Here is an 18,630-nt window from a genome sequence, read left to right as displayed (position 1 = left end):
CACCTGGCAGTGCGTGCAGGCACACTTGACTGCACTTGTTCTATATAGAGTCATATGTATAGGTATAGGTGCATATATGTGTGTAAATATGTCCGTATATGCTATTGACATATAGTACATACTTGACTACATATGTGCAAACGTCCTGCCCTGTTCTATAGAGTTCTCTGTATAGTTATATATCCCTATACATAACGGATATCTATGTGTGTGCATATGTGTGTAAACATATAACTGTATATATACTATTGGAAGTACGGGTGTGCCTGCTTGATTATGTATGTGCATCCTCACAGCGCTGTGCTACATAGTTTTACGTATTGTTATATATAACGAGTTTTGATATGTGTGTATATGTATGTGTAAATATGCAGGTGGATATATACTATTGACAGTATATGTGTGCATAATTGAGAGTATATATACTTGACACTGCTATTCTATATAATTATATACATATAGTTATAACTATATAATACAGTGATTGCAAATATAGTTACATATGATATGTTATATAGTTATATGCCACTATGTCATGCATTATAGATTGTATATTACATAATATGTATTATATATGTAACATATTATATGCTATATGTTATATATGACATGCATAAAATATCTGTGGGATATATAATACACTGTATAGTATGCATGTGATATATAATATTTTATATTATGGTATGTGCTATACATTAAATATGTATGTCATGTGTATAACAGTATATACAATAATATATAGTATACATTATAGTATATCATATAACATATTGTGTATTGTTATATATAATAGTCACATATAATTATAAAATAGTTATATTATCATAACTATAATAGTAATATATTAGTTAATATATAGTATTATGTAGTTATGTATACTATCTGTTGAGATAGTTGATATTAAAATAATTGTATAATATATAATATATAGTTATGTATCTAGTTGTATATTACTAGTTATATTAGTTATATACTATATATTATGTAGTTATAACTACATATTATACGTAGTTATCTATGATTATGTATATCATATATAGAATATTTGTTTTATACACTATATGTATTTTACATATACATATATAATATTTTTATTCACTTTGGTGCAGGGTCCTGGGGCTTGAACTCAAGTCCCGGGTGCTTGTCTCTGAGCTTGGTAGAGCTGGCTTTATCTGCGGTTTATGTTAGATCAGGGCATCTCATGGACTTTCCTGCCCTGGCTGGCTTTGAACTGCCATCCTCAGCTCTCAGCCACTCCGGAGTCATATTTAAGTGGTACCACTCTGTGGCTAGATGTGAATTTGATCCACTGGAGAGAAGTACAGTCCCATTTGGTTGTTTGAGGAAACCTTGAGTGCGTTATATACTTTATAAGTTTTTAAATTTTTAAAATTTAAATTAAATTTACATTAAATTTTAAATCTACCCATTTTTATTGCATTTTTCAAAACTAGCTATTCTAAGGGAGGTGTGTGTGTGTGTGTGTGTGTGTGTGTGTACGCATGTCAGTCCTGAGTCTTGAACTCTCCTTGAATTTTTGTGTCTCAAACACCAGCATTTGAACCATGGCTCCTTTTGCTGGTTCCTTGGAGATGAGAGTCCCATGGACTTTCTTGCTCAGGCTGGCTTTGAACCGGGATCCTTAGATCTCAGCTGGGATGACAGGTCTGAGCCCCGACACCTGGACCAGCAAGGAACATTTTGTCTCATTATTATTATCTTCCTTACAATGCATGGACACTGCAGCTCTGTTTCCTGTGGGAAGGGATAGCATTGCAAACCCAGCAAGAATGGGGTTTGTCACAACTGAACGCTGGAAGTGGTGCTGTGGCTCAAGTGGTTGAGCATCAGCCTTGAGCAAAAGAAACTCAGGGACGGCACCCAGGCCCTGAGTTCAAGCCTCAGGACTGGCAAAAAAAAAAAAAAAATTAAAAAACCCTGAATCCCTTACACTGGATTTATTTCTCCCATTAATTATTATTTTGTGCTGATTTCTCATCTTCCAAAACAACAAAAGGTAACAACAAAAAAAAACAAAAGAAAGAAAAGAAAAAGAGATGTGAACATGTGTGGATTTTGGGGTTTTGTTTTTTTTTCTTTTTAAAGCCTTAAATGATATACTATACATGCAAACCATGGACCTTGTTCTGTCTGTAATTCTCTGTCAGGAAATCTCAGTCGGTCACTCTTGGAGATTGGATATGGCCTTTATTTTTCAATTAATTTAATTATTATTATTATTATTATTATTATTATTATTTAGGCATATCCTACTACCTTTAGGTTTACCCTACCTTCAGGACATATACATATATATATATATTTCTTTTTATTTTTTAATTTCTTTTTATATATTTTTTATTGTAATTAATAAAAGGGTTACATGATATTTGCCAGATAGAAGGTGCATTCATTCACATACATTGATACCCTTTCACATGTCTGGACCTGTGTTGTCTCCCTGTATGTCAATTGCTCTCATTCATAGGCCATGGAAAAAGTCTAATCACGGATTCACAGAGCATTCGGTCATTGTCTCATTTCTGTCTTTGTGAGAAACTATTTTTATTTAGAAAGAAAGAAAGAGAGAGAGAGAGAAGAAAAAGTACTGGTTCTTGGTGAACATTCACACAGATGGAAAAGGGAATGAGAAAAAGAAAAGAAAAGAAAAAGGTATGTCATCTCAACCAGATTGCCACTATATACTTAACATTGTGAAAAAATGAACAGTTAACCTGATTCAAGCCTTGCATTTTCTAAGTTGCTCAGATGATTTACTAGCGTTCAGTTATTTAATAAATACATAAAAATAAATCCCCACATTTTTCTGAGTTCATTTCACCTCTCTTGCATAAATATGATTTTTTTAACTCAATTCAGGGCTAAACACACACACACACACACACACACACACACACACACACACACACAAAGAACCTGTTTAATTTAATGGTACTCACTTCAAGGCAGATGGAAAAATAAAGCTCCTTTAAAAAATATTCTTATTCCTTTAGAATTTGAATTTCTTTGTTAGTATTTTTGAATTGGCATGGTGGATTGCACTTGGACAAAATTCACCTCTTCTTGCCTGGGCTATTGGGGTGTTTTAATGCAGATGTAGAATTTAAATCTATATTTCCCCCTCTAGAAGATAACATCAAGCAAAAGGAAATTTTAAACAGAAGGCTGTGGAGTAATTGCGGTGGTCAAACAGAAAGCTGCTTTTGTATTTTATTATTTTTCCTCACCATATGTTCAATGTGCTAAAATTTTTTTTTAAATGAGTTTTAAGGCTGCTGAGATTTTTTTTTTTCCTTTTTGGTGGTGGTGGTTGGCTCTCTCAGAAAAATAAAAGCTTCTGACCATCTTATGAGAAATAGAACATGAGAAACTTATGGAAGATGAGACGAGAGACCCCTCCTGAAGCCAAAGAAATAACAAAATAAAATGCAATAAATAAAAGAAATCATCACTATTAAATAATTTGTCAAAAAAAAAAAAACTAAACGATTTGACCTTGGGCAGATCATTTCATTAAAAGAATATATAGGCACATACCACATATAATATATATCAAATACTATATATTTTATGAATATATTATATATACTATATTAGTATATTTATGTATTCTATCTTATTTATTTATATATATTTATACATTCCATATTATATTTTATGGGTTGTATTTATATAACATATTTTATATATTTGTATATTATATATTTATATATTGTATATATAAGATGTATTACATATAAATGTAGTTATTGTTATTTCTTCTTTACCTTTTCTGTCCTAGAAATCAACCCAAGGCGTCTGAGATCAGTTAATCCACTCTGTGTAGTGGTGACAAATCTTTTTCCAGTCTAGAAACCAAACTCCAAGCTAATTTATTTTTTTATGTTTTTTTTTTTTTTTTCCCCTTAAACTAGTTTCACCAAGGAAGCCAATGATGACACATGATACCGGGCCTCTTGGTTGATCAAACATGATGCAATATACCTGTGGGTTCAATGTTGTGGTGTTTTATTTGAGTTTTTCTTTAAAAAAAAAATGAGATGAAGATAAATAAATGAACGCTCGGCTGTGTTTCTGCGGTGAAGAGAAATCTTCACCTGGTCAGCCATTGCAGTAGGTTGGCTTTTTGGTACACTTCACCTCTAGCAAAAATAATGCATTCATTAATATATATATATGTATATATGAATAAAGAGACATGGAGGGAATGGCTTTTTTGAGAGAGAGAGAATTGCTTTGATCCAGTCCTTTCCTTTACTCTCAAAAGCCTGTCACTGAGAATCATACAGCCCCACTTGAAAATAAGTGGAAATGGTTGGAAAAGAAAAATTATTATTATTATTATTATTATTATTATTGTTGTTGTAATTATTGTTTTTTAAAGTGGTTCCAACCAGGATGTGGGGCCCAGATTTCTACACATAAAATAAATAAATAAAAATATAAAATTCACAAAGCCAATCATCCTGACTCTCTCTCTCTCTCTGTCTCTCTAATAAGATCTGTGAAACCGTCTCTTTGGGACGTGAAACAAACACTGGACATATATGTATATATAGAGAGAGAGAGAAAAAAAATGAACCCCAAATAGTGACCAGCTTTTCATTTCAGCAAATGCTGTAAGTTTTTAGGGTGTTGTGATGATGGGGTACTGTTGGTTTGCCATCCATTGAGGAGGAGGAGGAGGAGGGGGATGGGGGGGGAGAAAGGCAACCTTGTGTGGCTTAGCATGGTTGCTGATTTTGGTGGGGGGAACACAGTGGGAAAAAAAAAAAAGAAAAAGGATGGGTAAACTGAGGTACTGAGAGCCACCCTGCAGAGGGAGGAGGAAGAGGAGGAGGCCGGGTTGGTGGCTGGGGTGGTGACAGTGACCCAGAACTCTGCACCCTCTCTCCCCAGCAGCTGCATCTCTCTGGCTGGAGCTATGGATTTTCTCATTGTTGGTTTTTGTTGTGGTTATTGTTGTTCTAGATCTTTCATTGAGTTACTCCCTCCCCCCCCATACTAAGCAAGTATAGATCCATAGACATATATGTTTATATGTGTATTATGTTTATAATTATTCATGGCTATAACTCACAGTGGAAGGCGATTAAAAAAAAAAAACCTACATCCACACACATGAAACGCCCCCCAAAACCCCATGAAGGGGGGGTAGCTTACTCCACATTCTAGAGAATGCACATTCACTTCTGCAGGGTCACAAACCCCACATCCACACAGAGGCCTGTACACACACACACACACACACACACACACACGCCTCATCCCTGCCCTTCTATGAAAATGTTCATTCAAAGGCTTTATTTTAATTTTCCCCCCCTCCATCACAAAGATTTAACTTACCCAGACGACTCACGGACTGTGGAGATATTTTCCGGCATTTAAAAACAAAACAAAAAAAAAACAAAAAGGAAGAAAGAAAAATCACTTCTGGACACCAGCTGTTTTTCTTAGAATAACAACAACAACAATAATAATAATCGAATATTAGTGACCATCAAATAATAAGAGTAATAATCATGAAGAAGATGCAACACATTACCTTTCATTTTTATTTTTATTTGTTGGTCACATTTCCAGGGAGGGTGGCTGGCTAAGAAGCCAAGCAAAGGAAAACAATGCTTTGAACCGCATTTCTTTAAACAATGCCAATTTTTTTTAAATAGCTTTTTTTTTTCCCCTCCTTTCAAACCAAAGCGGGCCATGAAATCGATATATATATATATATTTTTTTTTTGATCTTTCAGTGAAGTAGGCGGTATGAGGTCTGTGGTGACATGCAGGTGAGTGAACATGTTCCTGTCAGCCAAAAGAAAAAAAAAAATATATATATATATATAAAATAAAAAAGAATTTGTTTTCAGATTGTTTTCTTTGAGTCCCAATAGCCTCTTGCTTTATGTCTTTTTTTTTTTTTTTCTTGCTGTTCCTGTGGGTGTTTCGCTGGCACTTCGATTTTTTTTTCTTATTTTATTTTTTTTTTTTAGGGAGATGAACCGTTCAGTTTCTTGGCCTCTATTGTATATATATATTATAGATATATAATATATATGATTACTATCTATATACATCTATTGCTATATTTTGATATTCTATATTGCTATATAGAATGTGTATTTTATATATATATATATATATGAAAAACGGAGTTTTACTGAGATCTTAAAACCACCCCCACCACCAACAACAAAAAAATGATATAAAAAAAGAGTGTCTGGCGTGATCATAATCTCATCATGCAGGGTTTATGGTTTCCATTTAGCCACATATCTCAGAGGCCGGCTTCTAAAGCCCTTCCCTGCTGTGCAGAATGAAAAGCATGAAGGAATCACAGACAGAATTCATCTGTGTATATATTTTACCAACAATGAAAAAAAAAAAAGAAAAAGAAAACACACACATACACACACACACACAAAAAAAAAAAAAGGGAAAAAAAACATCCTTTGTATGCCTTTACCCCGACACCCCACCCCACATCTTATTAGATTTTGTTAAATTGCATTTTTTCTTAAAGAAAAAAACTACCCACCAGCACCCCAACACTCACCACCCCCCAAAAGCACTGCAGAGTTGCCTCTCTCCTCCTTTTTTCTTTTCCTTTTTTTTTTTTTTTTTTTGCTTCCCCTCTTCCCACCCACCACCCACCCTTGATTTGTGCAAATTTCTGCGTGCGCCATCTTTGGATGGATGGATGGATGGATAGATTGTGTGTGTGTGTGTGTGTGTGTGTGTGTGTGTGTGTGTGTGAGAGAGAGAGAGAGAGAGAGAGAGAGAGAGAGAGAGAGAGAGAGATCCTTTAACTCCAATTCCACTTACCCCATTCTCTTACAAATCAGTTCAGAATAGAAAAAAAGAAATCATAGTGACTTTGCATGCTCGATGTGTGCAGCATTTTTCTTTTCTTTTTTTTTTTTCCTCTTTTTTTTGGCCATCTTTTTTCTTATCTGGTCTCGATAAACAGGAAACCACAGAGGAGAGGAGAGCATTTCTTCCCTCACCCCACCAACTCCCCCCCAAAAGAAGAGAGAGATTTCTAATATTATTATTTTTGATATTTCCATTATTCACATCACCTGTTGTATAGACATACATACATCAGTGACCAAAAGATAAAACAATTAAATATATATATTAAGATACTAGCAACAACTGTAGCCTAAATAGAAGCGATGAGATAATTAATTAATGAATGCACTACAAGATTCATTTGCTTGCAGGTAATTCTTGTAAGGGAAACAAAAAAACTCACACTATGGAGACTAAAAAAAAAAAGAAGAAGAAGAAGAAAGGAAAAAAAATATAGAAAAAAGCCACAATGAAGAATAAAATATCCTAGGCCAACCTTTTGTCGGGAAGAAAATCAATGAATGGTCCTTTTCTTTTTTTTCTCCTACAAACCCCACCTGCAGTCACCACCACCCTAATACATCTCATCCGGTTCAGCTATGCAGGGAACGGCTGTAGTCCAAGGTATGGAAAAACTTGGGATATTTTTGAACCAGGGCAGAACCACGTGGGTGTAGCTTTCATCAATAAATCTAGAAATAAATGGATATTTATTATGGTGTTTATTGGATTATTATATTGTAATTATAATACACTTATAATTCTATAAAATATATCTATACTATAAGATATAATATATATAATTAAAATGAATAAATGGACATTTTTCTGGGGATGGAAAAGACAGTAACAGGCTAAGTATTGCATTTTCTTTAAAAAAAAATACATAAACATGAGAAGGGGTATCAATGTGTGTGAAGTAATGCACCCTCTATCTGGCAAATATAATTGTAACCCTCTTTTAATTACAATTTGAAAATGAATTCTAAAAAAATTCATAAATAAATAAAATCAAAGAAAACATGCAATATTTAAGAGCTTCAATGGCTTGAGGGGGGAACAAAAGGAAGATGAGATTCCATGTGTAACAGCTGGGAAACAGGAGCAAAAGTGAGCCGGTTGTTGCTTCCCTGAAATAATCATTTCTTTACCCAAAATTCGCTAATGAATAATAATAATTAATGATCATGGCCTGTCTCAGAAAAGAAGAAAAGAGCGTTTTTCATTGTGTATTTGGGGGGGCGTCAGGGGATGGGTTGGTGTCAAACAGAAAGGTGGGTGGGGTGGTTTGGTTGTTGGGTTTGTTGTGGTTGTTGGTATTCTTTGTTGATTTTGCTTTGTTTTTATTCTTACTCAAAATGGTAGAGCATTGGGCTCCTTCCAAAAGAAGCACCCAGGCCCCCAGTTCAAGTCCCAGGACTAACAAAAATGGGGACGGGGAAAAAAACAGATTGCATTGTTACATTTGGTCAGAGTCAGTTTTTAGCTAATTCAGTGATTCAGAGATATTCTGCTTATTATTATTATTATTATTACCCAGTATTGAATGCTCAATTTTCACATTTAGAGTTTTATTCTGTGAGTCCCAGGAAGGTGGTCATGCATTCATTCAAACAGCTTTCTCTCCCTTCTACTGCCAGGCAGCCTCTTGAGATGGGCTGTCTTTCTTTTTCCCTTAAAAGAAAAAAAAAACAGTTTTGGACCGAGAGTTTGGCCTCGTAGTAGAGTGCTTGCTTAGCATGCACAAAGACGCACGTTCAATTCCTGGGTACCACATACATAGAAAAAAACCAAAAATGGTGCTGTGGCTCAAGTGGTAGAGCTCTAGCCTTGAGAAAGTCCAAGGACAGTGCTCAGGCCCTGAGCTCAAGCCCAGGACTGGCAATAAATAAATAAATTTAAAAAATCCATTTTTAAAAAATTTTTATATGAACAAAATACTACTACTACTACTACTAATAATAATAATAATAATAATAATAAACAGGGTTACTTCTGTAGGGATGTGAAGTCTCTTGCTGCAGATCTGAAGCAGCACTGAATGTTTGACACACCCTGTCTCCTAGTTTTTAACCCATCTTCCGTGTGTGTGTGTGTGTGTGTGTGTGTGTGTGTGACAGAGAGAGAGAGAGAGAGAGAGAGAGAGAGAGAGAGAGAGAGAGAGAGAGAGAAGAAGACAAGGGAGGAAAGGAAAAAGCCAGGAGCTAAGTCTCTGGCCTAGCAGGAGACCAGTGTGTGCAAGCCAGACACACCCAGCTCTGCTACCCAGAAAGTCAGACTGACCGGTTATGTCCAGGAAATTCCCGGTCCAGGTGTGGCTACTTCCAGGAAAAAGTTATGACAATGGGGAATGCAGAAAAGTCGTGGGAAAAAAAAAAGATGGTGTCTACTCTTTTCACACACTCCCTTTCCTGCTATGTGTCTGTCTCTCTCTCACACACACACACACACTCATTCACACTTCAAAACAAACAAAAAAAACCTACGACAATCTCCACCTCCTCTGTTCGGCCTTCTCCTTTTGTCAAAAGACAGTGATGACTGGTCAGCTTTTAATCTCATCATTTATTTTCTCTTATTTAGTTATTATGTATTTACTATTTGCTTATTTAGGCTTCTCACCTTCTTTATGTATTGCAGGACAACTGGTCACCCCAGGAAAAGCAAACTAAAGGCAGAATCCATGTTCCATTTGGGGGCTTTTGTTTGATTTTGCAGAACAATCAGATCCAGATTGCAAGCTGAATCCTGAGCTGTCTGGATGTTATAACAACAAACAAACAAACAAAGACTACAGATTTGTTTTTAACTGTGCAGCTTTCTTAGGAAAATAATTTAGGGGTATGTAACACTCTCTGGAGATATATTTGTTTATATATGTATATATGTGGTTATTTATTTAAACTGAACACCATATTAAAATGGATATTAAGGCAACTAGATTTTTTTTTTCTTACATTTAATTGAAGGTCAAAAGTAAATGGAGGGGGGCCAGGAGTCTGGCCTAGGGGTAGAGTGCTTGCCTCGCATGCATGAAGACCCGGGTTTGATTCCTCGGTGCCACATACATAGAAAAAGTCAGAAGTGGTGCTGTGGCTCAGGTGGTGGAGTGCTAGCCTTGAGAAACTCCAAGGACAGTGCTCAGGCCCCAAGTTCAAGCCCTGGGACTGGCAAAAAGAAAAAAGAAGAAGAGTAAGTAGAGGGGTGGCTGTATTTTATTTTTCCATTTGACAGATCTTTCTAAGGGTTTTTGTCTGGGTTGACAGGACCACTCTTGTAAAAAAAAAAACGGATTTTTTTTTTCCTTCTTTTGATTGATTGATTGATTGCCAGTCCTGGGGCTTGAACTCAGGGCCTGGGCGCTGTCCCTGAGCCTTTCTGCTCAAGGCGGGTGCTCTACCACTTGAGCCACAGCGCCCACTCCTGGCTTTTCCTGGCTTTTTTGTGGTTATTTATTGGAGATAAAGAATCATCTCACGGATTTTCCTGGCCCTGGGCTGGTGTTGGACTGGGATCCTCGGATCTCAGCCTCTTGAGGAGCTGGGATGATTGGCCAGAGCCACCGACACTTGGCCTCGAGGTGGATGAATTTCTAAAGAAGATCCAACAAGCTGAGTGCTTGTTCCTGCCCGTCCCCACCAGAAAATAAAGACTCAATGCGCATATTTACAGCACATATGATTCATAACACATGTAAATATGTATGTCCTATGTGTAAGGATTTGGAGGATGGTGATTGGAAGCCAGGCCCGGGGAGGACAGCCCATGAGACTCCTCCTCTCCAATAGAACCACCAGAAAACCAGAAGTCGCGCCATAGACGTGGCTTCAAGTGGCAGAGCCCCAGCTTTGAGCACAAACAGGCTCAGGGACAGCGCCCAGGCCCTGAGTTCAAGACCCAAGACTGGTGCACACACACAGAGAGAGAGAGAGAGAGAGAGAGAGAGAGAGAGAGAGAGAGAGAGAGAGAGAGAGAGAGAGAGAGAGAGAAAGACCTGCCCAGTGTTCTCACAACAGCGAATTTGCTCAGGCTAGCCCCACTCACATCTTGCCCAGGCCTGCCGGCCCCCCCCACGTTCATTAGACGGCCACTCCCCATTTGGGGAGGTGTGAACCCCCACATTGGCCTGGCTGGGCCTGTGTGGACAAAGAGCCTTTCAGTAGATGGGAGAATATTCTAGTCCAGAAGGCATGACCAGCTCTTCCTGTGTGTGTGTGTGTGTGTGTGTGTGTGTGTGTGTGTCTGTCTGTCTGTCTGTCTGTCTCTCTGTCTGTCTGTCCCAGTCCTGGGATTTGAACTCAGGACCCTGGGTGCTGTCCCTGAGTCTCAGCACTCAAGGCTGGCGCTCTACCACTTGAGCCACAACCCCATGTCTGGTTTTCTGGTGGTTCACGGGAGATCAGAGTCTCATGGAATTTCCTGCCCGCTGGGGGGCTGGCTTTGAACCTCGATCCTTCACATCTTAGCCTCCTGAGGAGCAGGGGGTGATAGGCTTCACAGAGGGGAGGACAGAGGGAGAGTCACCCATGGGGATGTACGGGGGGCAGATCCTGACTTACCTGAGCCAAGAGACTCCTGCTGCATCCCCCTCCTGTTACCTGAGTCCTGGGTGATGCAGACGAGAGGCAAACACTACAAATGGAGATTATATATTACATTAATATATAATAAATAAATATATCTATACAGCTTGTTTTCCTGTATGGACAAATCCCTCTGAGGTTGAAGTGATCCCTCTGGCCTTTTCCCTAGTTTCAACCTTGGTGAACCCAGAGCTTTTTCTGTGTTCTGGAACTGTGTAGCTCACTTGTTTCGGGGGGGGGGGCCTGGGTCCTAGAGGGTGGGGTTTTCCTTGCTCATGTGGGATTCAGGTCAGGTGTGATCAAGTTGTTCCTGGTTTCATGTCCCCAATCTCCTCCCCACACACACAAGGTTGCCTCAATTACTCTAAAGTGCATTCTCAACCTTGGCGCTGTATGTGTGTTCAGCCAGGTAATGCACGGTTGTTCTGTAAAATGGCCCCAGGATAGGCACTTAGAAAAACATGTTTTTCTTTTGTTTGTTTTAAGTGAAAGTCCCAAGTTTCTTGCCTTTGATGTTCCTTGCATAGACCAGATTTCCTTGGAGACTTGCATTGTTGTGCCAGTCCCAGGACTTGAACTCAAGGCCTGGGTGCTGTCCCTGAGCCTTTTCTGTGCTGAAGCCTCATGTCCTTCCTTCCTTTTCTCCCTCCCTCCCTTCCTTCTCTCTGTCTGTCTGTCTGTCTGTCTGTCTGTGTCTCTCTCTCTCTCTCTCTCACTCTCTCTGGCCTCCTGGTTTTCCTCTAACTGACAGAGCTCGCTCTCTTCTCTTCCTGAGTGGACTCTCTCCTTGCTTGGAAAGAAGCCATGGTCAGGTGAGAACCAAAGTCCAGCGGGAACCTTAGGCCTGCATCCTCCTTCCTCCAGACACCTGCTCCCTCCTCTGTCCCTTGGGCTGTCGGTCACAAAGCCCCTGATCTGGATGCCAGGACACTCACCTGTAGAATGGAGCTCTACCACTTGAGCCACAGCACCACTTCTGGCTTTTTCTGTGTATGTGGTACCGAGGAATCAAACCTGGGTCTTTGTGCGTGCTAGGCAAGCACTGTAGCACTAGGCCACATTCCCGGCCTGGGAGACTCTTACCAGCCATGAAAACACTAGAAAGGTGGAAATGGTGCTGTGGCTCAAGTGGTAGAGTGCCAGCCTTGAGCACAAAGAGACTCAGGGGCAATGCCCAGGCCCTGAGTTCGAGACCCAGGACAGATACACACACACACACACACACACACACATATTCACGTGTCTTTTCCCCTTTAAGGTTTCGGGAGCCATGGCTAAACAGGAATTCTTTTGGCAGATGTACTTTGGCAAGGGCCCGAGGCCCAAAGGCCTCTGGGAAATGGATCAAGTGGTCACAAACCTGCAGTTTGTGGCTCCGATGGCCATTAAAAAAAAAAAAAGAAAGGAAGCCAGATGATTTTCTCTAACTTTCAGTGAGACTTCAGAGAGACTTCCCTCTCATCCTCACCCCATGCAGGAACTGGAGCCAGGCTGAGGAGCCCGGGGGGTTCTGGGGGTGGGGAAGAGGAAGGAAATAGATTTCTCTATTGACCCCCCTCCCATCTCTTCTAAAAAGGAAAACACACATGGGTTTGGCCCGCCAAGACAATGGTTTCTGGGCCTTAAAAAGAAAAGAAAAGAAACAGGAAGCTATCCAGGCAACACAAATTCTCGGGCACAGAGCACAGAAAGGTTGCCAAGATTACTAGCCCGCAATCACGACTGGACTCCCTGCTAACGTCTTCAAAGGCAAGACGTGAGTTTTCTCTCTTTCTTTCTTGGTCAGTCCTGGGGCTTGAACTCAAGGCCCGGGCGTTGTCCCTGAGCTCTTCAGCTCCAGGCTGGTGTTCTACCACTTGAGCCACGGCACCACTTCTGGTTTGCTGATGGTTCACTGAAGATGAGAATCTCACAGACGTTCCTGCTTTGTATATTCGAGCTGCAGAATTCTGGGGGTTGTAATGCAGAGATTGGGGAAACCAAGGCACGGAGAACCATCGACAGAATTTAATGAATATTCCCTCAGAATCCCAGCACGGCAAATTTGAGGCTTAATACCTTCTTTTCCACTGACCCCCCCAAAAAAACACAAAACTTCCTGGATGGAATAAATTAGATGTCATAATGTCTCAAATCCCCTGAACACCAAGAAGCTTCTTGTACCTGCTTACGTGGGTAGGTGAGAGTGGCATCGTGCCATCACGAGACTCGGATCTCCAATGAACCACCAGAAAACCAGAAGTGGGGCTGTGGCTCAAGTGGTAGAACGCCAGCCTGAAGCAAAAGAAGCTCAGGGACAGCGTCCAGGCCCTGAGTTCAAGTCCCAGGACTGGGGCTGGGAGTGTGGCCTAGTGGCCTAGTGGTAGAGTGCGTGCCTAGCGTGTACGAAGACCCGGGTTTGATTTCTCAGTACCACATACACAGAAAAAGCCAGAAATGGTGCTGAGGCTCAAGTGGTAGAGCTCTCGCCTTGAGAAAGTCCAAGAACAGTGCTCAGGCCCTGAGCTCAAACCCAGGACTGAGGAAAAAAAAGACCCACAGCTGGTGCAAACACACACACACACACACACACACACACACACACACACACACACACACACAGAGGAAGATGAATATTTGATTTCTCATGCTATAAGGACCCCCTGGAATTTTTTTTTAATACAAAGTGACTCAAATAAAATGTCATCGCATGCTTCCCTCCATCCATAACGCCCTAGAATTTTAAGCAAACCATTTCTGACCCCTGTATCACCTCTTCCTCCTCCTCCTCCTCCTCCTCTTCCTCCTCCTGCTCCTCTTCCTCCTCCTCCTCCTCCTCTTCCTCCCTCTCCCTACCCTTCCAGGAAATGCCTGGGCTCAGGCCACATAAAGAGACTTCAGGGCCCTGACATGGAGTTCAAGTTCACAACTGACCAAACAACATTCTGGGCCAGAACACGTCTACAGCATTGCACAGCCCGGGCCCAGATGGGGACCAGGGGAGAGGAGGAGGGGGTCACCGGAGCCCCATCTGTCTTTTGGGAAAGAGAACCGTGTTATTATGTTAATTACAGCGCCAATGGGGTTTTCACTAGGAACCCAAAATAGATATGAGTGGGATTCCATGAATAGGCCTTGGCTCTGCCAGCCTTCTTTGCTTTTGTTGGTTGGTTGGTTGGTTGGTTGGTTTTTTGAGAAATCTTTGCTTCCATTCAATTATGAAAAGGCTCTCAAGCCTGGCGCCAGTGGCTCAGGCCTGACATCCCAGCCACTCTGGAGGCTGAGATCCGGAGGATCGAGGTTCGAGGCCAGCCCTGGGCAGGAAAGTCTGTGAGCCTCTGATCAAGGAATCACCAGGAACCTGGACAGTGTCGCCACATGTGGTTCAAAGTGGTAGGGAGTCAGAGCAAAAAAAGAAGCTCAAGGACAGTGCTCAGGCCCTGAGTTCAAGCCCCAGGACTGGCAAAAACAAACACAGAAATAAGTAAAAGAAAAAAAAAAAAAGCTCTCAAAAGCTAGAGGATGCATTTAAGGGGAGGTGTAGCTTACATTAGACCTCATCCAGTACCACCTTTGTCACGTGGTTTATTGTGCCATTCTCGTGTATTCTGCTTATTTATTTATTTATTAACATTAATGGGCTTGCAACTCAAACTCAGGGCCGACACACTGTCCCTGAGCTGCTTTGTGCTCAAGGCAAGCACTCTACCACTTGACGCACAGCACCACTTCTGGCGTGTGTGTGTGTATGTGTGTGTGTGTGTGTGTGTGTGTGTGTGTTTCATTGGAGATAAGAACTTTCTGGATTCCATTTTGCTTTCTCTGGATCTGAGTGGCGGTAGGAGAATGTTCTGGATCAGTCGGTGGCAAAGGCTGGTGCTCTACCCTGTGAGGGTGTGGGCAGGAAATTTACAACCGGTGATTATGGAGCAGCTGAGGTTTGCCTAAGCCTCACTAAACAGGCCGGGCAGGTTTTCATGATAACACTATTGGTATTTATTTGTGCTATGAAGCCATTCTTTTCCTTTCTGGTCTCTTCTCAGTGTCTGTACTGGGGTTTGAACTCAAGGCCTGGGCTCCCCTCCCTTACCTTTTTCTTCTTCTTCTTCTTCTTCTTCTTCTTCTTCTTCTTCTTCTTCTTCTTCTTCTTCTTCTTCTTTTTGGTAGTGGTGGCACTTGAACTCAAAGCCTAGGTGCTGTCCCTATATATGGCGCCACTTCCTGTTTTCTGGTGGTTCATTGGACATCAGAGTCTCAGGGACTTTCCTGTACCAGGCTGGCTTTGAACCGTGATCCTCTAGATCTCTGCCTCCTCCTGAGTAGCCGGGATGACAGGAGGCGTGGAACTGTTTGATTGTACATCCTTTATAACTGGGCTCACCCTTTCTAGCCTTCCATCCTTGAACCAAGAGGGACTTACCTTCTAGGAATTCTGGGAATTGTAGTTTTCTTCACTTGGCTAGATCTTGGTGACTTGAATGCTCAGTGACTTGGGTTCCAAGGGCTCCCAGAGAGCCAGGTTTTCTTTCCTGACCCACAAAACAGCCAGACAGTGTTCCCCTCCTGGCCTCCTTCGCCCCAGAGTCCTCTCCCTGCCACTCAAGAAAACGTAAGCGAGGCACCCCTGGCCCACATCTGTCATTCCAGCTACTCAGGAGACTGAGATCTGGAGGATTGAGGTTCTAAGCCAGCCAGGGCAGATGAGGAGACCCTCATCTCCAACTAACTGCCAAAAGGCTACAGGCGGTGTTGCGGCTCAAGTGGTAGAGCGCCAGCCTTGAGCAAAAAAAAAAAAAAAGTTCAGGGACAACGCCCAGGCCCTGAGTTCAAACCCCACTACTGACAAAAAAAAAGAGTTGAGAGAGGAAGAGAGTAAGAGAAGGAATGAGAGAGACAGAGAGACAAAAAGACAGAAGGAGAGTTTGGTACCCTTTTCTCATACTGAAGAGAGGAGGGGGGGTGCGGAAAGTGCCTCAAGATCAGAGCTAAGAAGGTTTGGTGATCATTCATTCTTGGAATGTGAAGGATTGTTGGGGAAAAGGATTGTTGGAGGCGTGGTTCAGTTGGTAGAGCGCTGGCCAATGTACAGAAAGAGTCAGGTACTGAGTTCAAATCCTGACCTCATACTTTTTAAGAGGAGGGGAAACAGGACAATTCCCAAAGGTGCTGGATCTGTTTTGTCACCATCCTGTGACAGGCTGCCAACCCCAGTGTGTGGACTTGGGTCTAACCTGGACTTTCCAGGGAACCCAGGACCTTGGTACCTGACGGTCAAAGGCAGATAAGACATAGGTTCTACAGAATTAGGAGGCAGGACTAAAGGGGACAAAGGTTATTCCTTCAATCATTCAGTCATCTTGGATCAGACATTTTTTTTCTTTAAATTATTTGATCATGGGTCTTGAACTCAGGGCCTGGGCCATGTCCCTGGGTGCTGTTCAAGACTAGTGCTCTACCAACTTGAGCCATAGCACCACTTCCAACATTTTTTAGTGGTTTATCTCCTTGGATTTTCCTTGTCCAGCCTCCTGAGTAGCTGCTCTACAAGCAGATTTCCCCTTGTTCTCAGGGGAAAGAAAACAATTCTCACTCTTCAAACCTGTTTGGATGGAAACTGGGGGGGTCATGTGACCTTCAGGGGACAAAAAGCTCCCCAACAAAACTCATGTTTAAGTGTTCAAGATGGAGGAGAAGGAAAAAAGGAGGAGAAAGAGGAGGAGGAGGAGGAGGAGGAGGAGGAGGAGGAGGAGGAGGAGGAGGAGGAGGAGGAGGAGGAGGATGGGAGGAGGAGAAGATTTGGAGGATAACAGTTCACAGCTAACTGGGAGACAAAGCCTTCTGTAGCCAAGAGCCCAACAAGCATGTTGCACTTACCTTGTCCAAGGCTCCTGCTCAGTGGACCAATCTGGTTTAACTCTTGCACACAACGCCTTCTGCTGGCTTTTCTTTTCTCTGTTTCCTCTACCAAAACTGGCAAGGTTCAATGCTGTCTCCAGCACCCCAGCCGCTCTCCGTGACATAATATTTTCAGTCATCTCCAGGAACCTCCAAAACAAAACACCCCGAAACCTTGCAAATACATTTCAGTCTGGGATGAGTGATATCGCACATACAGACTATTTATTTGTATTTTATATATTTATATATAATATCACATACATATGTATATATATAGCTTTTCCCCCCCTTTGGCAGGACAGTAAAGATGACCTTGGTTTTGAGGGAGGAGGGAAAGATCGATGAAACCAATTCAGATCAACACTGCTCTGTTCCACGGAGCCTCCAAGTGAAATTGCCAAGGGGTGGAGCGGGGTAGGGAGGGGGAGAAAAGGGGAGTTCGATTCCTCAGTACCACATACGTAGAAAAAGCTGGAAGTGGTGCCGTGGCTCATGTGGTAGAGCTCTAACCTTGAGGAAAGCTCAAGGACAGTGCTCAGGCCCTGAGTTCAAGCCCCAGGGTTAGCAAAAAAATAAAAGTGAACAATGACAACAAATAAGAGTCTCTCATCTCCAATAAATCATGAAAAAAAAAAAGATGGAAACGGAGCTGTGGCTCAAGTGGTACAGTATCAGCCTCCTCCAGTAAAATTAACAAAGCATTAGCTCCTGCGCAGTGCTCAGGCCCTGAGTTCAAGACCCACGACCAACCAAAAATAAAGATAAATAACAAATAAATAAATAAGCTAGCTTTACCTGGAATAATGTATGGGTTCCATTTTCCCAGGACCTTCTTGGGTCCAGGTACTCTAGAAATTTCTTCAAGTCCTGACTGGCTTTGGCTTAGTGCCATTCCCCTCCCCCCCCCCCAACACATACACAAGTCAGGGTGGCGGGGTGGGGGGGAGAGATTCGAAATTAATGGCTCCATTTTACACTGAGATTTTCTTTTGCTTCCCAACCTCAACCTGGGTATTTCCACGCAGCCTAGTGATTCTTGGACAGACAAGAAGAAAAAAGAAAAGAAAGGGAAGAAAACAAAACAAAACAAAATAAACTAAACTACATTCCAGGTTTTTCACCTTTAAACAATCCAATATCCAGAGCCAGCCAGTGAGATTGAGTGCACTTTGGTTTTCCTGAAAATCCTCAAATGGATCCTTCCTTCCTTCCTTCCTTCTTTCCTTCCTTCCTTCCCCCCATCCTTCCTTCCCTTCCTCTCTTCCTTTCTTTTCTGGACTCATTGCTTTCATTCACA

The 18,630-nt window shown here is 41.5% G+C and overlaps 2 long non-coding RNA genes across 3 annotated transcripts; both read right to left on the bottom strand.

The window, feature by feature from the left end:
- Positions 1-5,572: 5,572 nt before the first annotated feature.
- On the bottom strand, positions 5,573-8,491 carry LOC150043251 (uncharacterized). 2 transcript variants are annotated; one of them, XR_016533476.1, is made up of 3 exons: positions 8,410-8,491; positions 7,370-7,565; positions 5,573-5,823 (listed from the first exon to the last, which is right to left on the bottom strand). It is a non-coding gene; the product is annotated as an uncharacterized LOC150043251 (long non-coding RNA). The 2 variants fall into 2 exon arrangements; XR_016533475.1 differs by lacking the exon at positions 5,573-5,823 and having other exon boundaries at positions 6,732-7,565.
- Positions 8,492-9,501: 1,010 nt separating this feature from the next.
- Positions 9,502-15,593, bottom strand: LOC150043250 (uncharacterized). Its single transcript, XR_016533455.1, has 3 exons — positions 15,526-15,593; positions 11,433-11,505; positions 9,502-9,630 (listed from the first exon to the last, which is right to left on the bottom strand). It is a non-coding gene; the product is annotated as an uncharacterized LOC150043250 (long non-coding RNA).
- Positions 15,594-18,630: the final 3,037 nt, after the last annotated feature.

This window comes from Megascapheus bottae, chromosome 32 (genome assembly GCF_031878675.1).
Source record: "Megascapheus bottae isolate mThoBot1 chromosome 32, mThoBot2.hap1, whole genome shotgun sequence".
NCBI classification, from domain to species: domain Eukaryota; kingdom Metazoa; phylum Chordata; class Mammalia; order Rodentia; family Geomyidae; genus Megascapheus; species Megascapheus bottae.
The sequence above is the reverse complement of the archived record's forward strand: the minus strand, read 5'-3'. Positions and strand labels throughout refer to the sequence as shown.